At 31.5% G+C, this 5,128-nt stretch overlaps 1 long non-coding RNA gene across 1 annotated transcript; it reads right to left on the bottom strand.

Moving 5' to 3' along the window:
• Window positions 1-418: 418 nt before the first annotated feature.
• Window positions 419-2,285, bottom strand: LOC134254708 (uncharacterized). The gene is made up of 4 exons (XR_009989368.1): window positions 2,188-2,285; window positions 1,822-1,947; window positions 1,383-1,463; window positions 419-845 (listed from the first exon to the last, which is right to left on the bottom strand). It is a non-coding gene; the product is annotated as an uncharacterized LOC134254708 (long non-coding RNA).
• Window positions 2,286-5,128: the final 2,843 nt, after the last annotated feature.

Here is a 5,128-nt window from a genome sequence, read left to right as displayed (position 1 = left end):
ATTATTAACCGTGTGTTCCTAACATATTCTTTCGCTTTTTCCACAACCAAACATTCCTCATAATTGTTGTTAATAGTCCTCCTGACCCTGATATTGTAATCATCGAACATTTTGCATATTTATACTGCCATTTTGGTTTCAAAGATAATTCGGTCCAATATGCTTCGTTCGGATGTCAACTACGAGAGTACTTGATAGAAGATAAAGGAATTTTTTGAAATCTTTCCTTATTTGCAATTGAGGTAAGAATTTGGAAGAGTTAATTAAGAACCGAGCGCACTTTTTTGTGCGCAATAAATATACAGTTTTTTCAATGGGTGGCACTGTAGCTCTCTGGTCTATCAATATATTTTTTTTTCGGAGAGCTACAGATCTGCAGCTAACAAAAATAGTGTAATAATTTACAAAAAAAATACAATGTATTAGAGGTAATAATTTGTAACTTTAAAGTATAGATTTTGCAAACAGATTCATAAAAGTTAGAGGAATCCCACCATAAACTGTATGTGATACTGTACAATTTTTAAACTCATGATGTAGTTCAACAAAATAAAGTGAATACATTCAGTACATGTACGGTAATAGGATAAACTTGCTTTTTGTCTTATTGGCTAACAAAGATCAATGTAAACATGTATGCATTTTTAATTGCCATCGTTTGCAGCCAGTTGCATCATGTTCAAGGATCCTGACAATTCCGTTGTTTTTATGTCAATACAACAAAGGTGTTTTTTCCCAAGGATCTGCAGTAAGCAAAATTCACTCTGTATATTCAGATTTTGAAGCACGTCTTATGGTGTGATATGTCCGTTCCTCTTTACCGTCTCCTTCTTGTAGTTCTTTTTCTGAAAAGAACAAAATATTTTAATACAATAAGAATGAAAATACCTGTTTTACTTCTTTCTTACACTGCAAACATAGTATGACTATGTCTATATGAATATAAGACACTTTTGAGATACCTTTTTTATATAATGTCATGATTTTTAAAAATTAAATGCATATAAAGTCAGCCTCATTAATCTGGGCACTTTTGCTCCTAAGGAAACTATTTGGATTAATGAATTGTCTTAATTAAACAAACTGGTATATATAAGGATAAAGATCAAATATTTTAGTTTCTAAATGTAGGCCACACTCTAAGGCCAAGACCATGGGGTTAAAGGAAAAGAAATAAACGTGAAATACAAAGACTCAACACAAACTGTTCAAGAGTTAATACCAAAGGATCAAGTTTTTGTGGAAATAAAAAAACTACATGTACCTGTCAGTGACACATCAATGCATATACAACTAGCAACCTAACTATTATATGTGGAATTAAAATATTTTTCTTTTTACATCTTATTCCATTTTTTAAATTAAGTTTTGTCCCTAATTACCTTATTGATATAAATCCAATATTCTTTTGTAACACTGCAGATGACACTTGATTAGCCAAGGATCCTATATTTCCATGGGATCTGTAACATGATGAAAATAAAATAAAGTAAATAGCTTGATCTATTTTTTAAAAAAAAATGTAGAATTTATTAACAATTTTGATTTATTTTGCAAATTTAGCTACGATAATGTGAAGAGGTCAATATTGTTAAAAAAACATGTCAATTACAAGTTTTTTAACAATACTGACTTCTTCATATTATCATACCAATTCTTTGGTGCTTTAGTTGAAACAATTTCATTCAAGTTAGAAAACATCTTTACCTTTTTACAATTTTTGTGGTTATTCAGTTTTGAATTCAATTTACAACATGACTTTTTATATGTTTATACACAAATATTTAACCATACATGTATTTAAGTCAATAGAACACCTACATGTAAGTAGAGATGCAGGGATCCCCGGTGAGATTCTCAGTCCAGCCATACATGTTCCTTGTTTCCTGACACACAAGTATGTCACTTTATGTTCAGTTTGCTGTAGCATATCTGGCTTGAACTTTCCTGAAATATTAATATGATCTTTGAGAAATTATTGACTTAAGAAAATGCTTCTATATGTATACAATAATACTGTATGTACATTATGGTGTTTAAATTAAAAATACAAGGACTAAAAATTATAAATTTAAATTTTTAATACATGTATTATAAAACACCTCCTTTTTACCACCCCCTTAAAAAAATTTCTGGATTTTCCCTTATACATGTGCAAGTGTAAATTGAAAGAAAAAAAATACAAACCAATGGCTATTTTGGAGTTAACGTAAAAAGCACCCTTGACATTCCTCTTTCCAGGTGACACTTGATTTGGTCACATTATTTCAGCAGAAAAAGCTGAATACACTGTCTAGTTCAAAGCTTACTTCACCTGTAGTATTTTAAAATATTTCTTTTAAAAACTATGAATATGATATATCTGTTTATAATCAGGGCCCTTTTGAGCATAAAACAAATACATACATAAATTTATTACAGGTACATAGATATCACATAAGGCTAAAAAAATAGCCTTGTTTCCTGCTACCCGACTGACCCTATTTTTTTGTCACTTGATCCTAAAGCTGTTTCTTTTTTTTCAATGCAACTTTTTACAATTTGCTTATTTCAAAAAGACAAAAGATTTGTAAGTAGATGTCCACTACCATTTATAAAAGGGGTTATAATAAATAAAAAGCATCTGCCATCCATTTGATCCAAAGCAGAGAAAGTTTACACATTTCTGCATTTGAACAATTTAAGCAAAATATGTTTTCCATCTTTTGATCTGAGTAACTAAACATCACCTCGTGTGTTAGGCACAGATAAGTATGATTACTTAACATTTTTTACCAATCAGGCCTTTATCATGTTCTGACACCAGAAATGTCCGGTTTTATTCTTCTATTCTAGAAGTTACAGTCTGGTCATCAAATTAAATAAGTTTTAAATTTTAGCTAAATAAAACTACTTAAGGAAGGTAAAAAAATATATAGGCTATTGGTTGTACCAGACCTGTGCGTAAACAAACAAGCACCATAGTCATGATCGATATTCTAAGTCGTAAATATTCACCTTATGTATCTGAGACGGACACAGCATACAGGAAATCTGTTCTGCAAAAATTTTACTTCTTCCGTCATACCAATTAACATCTGTAGGGTCATGGTCTTTAAAAAAACAACATCAGGCACAGATCGATACCGGTGTACCCACGTGGTGCTGCAGCGGACACTGGACAAGGAGTAGTTTCGCCAAAATTATGTTCATGTTTGGCTTCAGTCTCACTTCTATTTTGATTCTCATGAAGATGCTTCAATTTCGAGAACCGTAAAGATTTAATACGTATGGTAACTTTGTCTTTTAAGTCGAGGAAATTTCTCGATCGCTTCGTCGGCCATCTTGTAGCATAGACAATAATGTGTAAATGGAGACTTTTATTTGATGGCGTTCCGGAATCCGGAAAAAAAGCACGTGCAAATATGCGAATTCTTTCTATCACGTGATTGCTATCTGTCTCTACCTTAACGTGTAATCAATTTACAAAGTAAAATAAAGATAAATAAAGAAATTCGAATTTGTCATCTATAACATTTGATAAAGAAAATATCAATCAAAAACACAGGTTTCCATCATAAAATGTGTATGGATTTGTACGTGTTGGAATAGGCTAATTTTAGGCATAGAGGAGAGAAAAATGTCTGGAGAAAAATAAAAAATAAAAAATATTGCACAATTCTAAATGCGAATAAAAATAAAGTGATTTAGTCATAACATAACAAAATGAGAAAGTAATGAAACATTGAATATAAAACTACTCCAAAACTGCTCAAAAATATAAACAAGAACTGTTTTATTGCTTTTTTCTCTTCTTTCTACAAAATTTTCCCCATAGGGTATTAAGAAAGATTACCCTCACCCTAAATCAGCAGGTAGTCTTCATACTTTTTCTCTATTCTCTAGTTGGTTGATACATATGTTACATTAAAAGTTTAAATCTAAAGTTTAAAATTATCTATAACCTAGTCATAAAAGCGAAATAATACAATAAAAACTAGAGGGTCTGCTATTGCAAGCAATAACGCATGTCGCCCCGAACTGTTTCCCTAATTCCATGGCAGCTATTAATAGTTTCGGACAAGACTTTCAATTTTTTTATCACTATAACAATACCCGTTAGCTAAGCTTGGACAACCATCAACTCCTATCAGTACTTTCAGTACTTTGATTTAAAAATCAAAGTTAAAGAATTTTCACTTTCCTCTGGTTTCCATGGTAATAATCGATTATTTGAAAATTTAAATGTGAATTGCACAACTACTACTACTAATCAATAAAATAAAAAAAGTTTCATGACAAGTGTTTAAGGGACCAAAGAGAACACTCGTGGACAAAATATGTCGCTTTTTGCAGGTTTCCAAGACAACGGTAGCCATTTTGAAAATGTATGAACTATTCGCACAGCTACAACCAGTGATCGTCCTTTGAGGAAAGTTTCAGGAAGATTGTCCCAGCCATCTCTGAGAAACCGCCTGGACAAAAAAAAAAAAAAACATGGCATTGCGTACAATCGCAATATGTGTCTCCGACTTCGTTTGGGGCGACATAACTAGCACTGCTACTAAACAATCAAACACTAAACAGTTGATAAATCATGACTATGTAGCGAACGGTCCTTTTTTCTCGAAACAGTATCATACATGTCCAAGAACGAATTTGATGTCGATATCGACGATATCGACAATATTATGTCGATATCGTATCGATATCGATCATGATGAGCACTATTAATTTGAAATACTTGGTACCATATATGAGGCTTTATGTTATGTCGATGTCGTCGATATCGACAATACCATGACGATATCGTATCGATATCGATCCTATTTGTAGAATTTATTTTCACAATGAGGTATAAAATAATTTTACAAGGTCACAAGTAATGTCAAATTCATTCATTATAAGCATGAATATAAATTAAATTATGATAAGGAGAGGTTTAGTGGTTGTTATTGTTTTGGATTAGGTTTAGAGTAAGATGTTGGTTGAGGATGAAAATTGTTAAATATGTTTTAACATTCATGAATAGATATCGATACGATATCGTCGATATCGACGATATCGACAGTAGGGTAAAACTATTAAACAGAAAATAAATATGCACATAAACTTATTGTCATAGGATATGTTAAAAATTAAGATTTTG

This window comes from Saccostrea cucullata, unplaced genomic scaffold (genome assembly GCF_032062105.1).
Source record: "Saccostrea cucullata isolate Sc308-1 unplaced genomic scaffold, CSIRO_AGI_Scuc_v1 ctg1384, whole genome shotgun sequence".
Classification (NCBI taxonomy): domain Eukaryota; kingdom Metazoa; phylum Mollusca; class Bivalvia; order Ostreida; family Ostreidae; genus Saccostrea; species Saccostrea cuccullata.
This window is presented reverse-complemented; position numbering and strand designations above follow the sequence as displayed.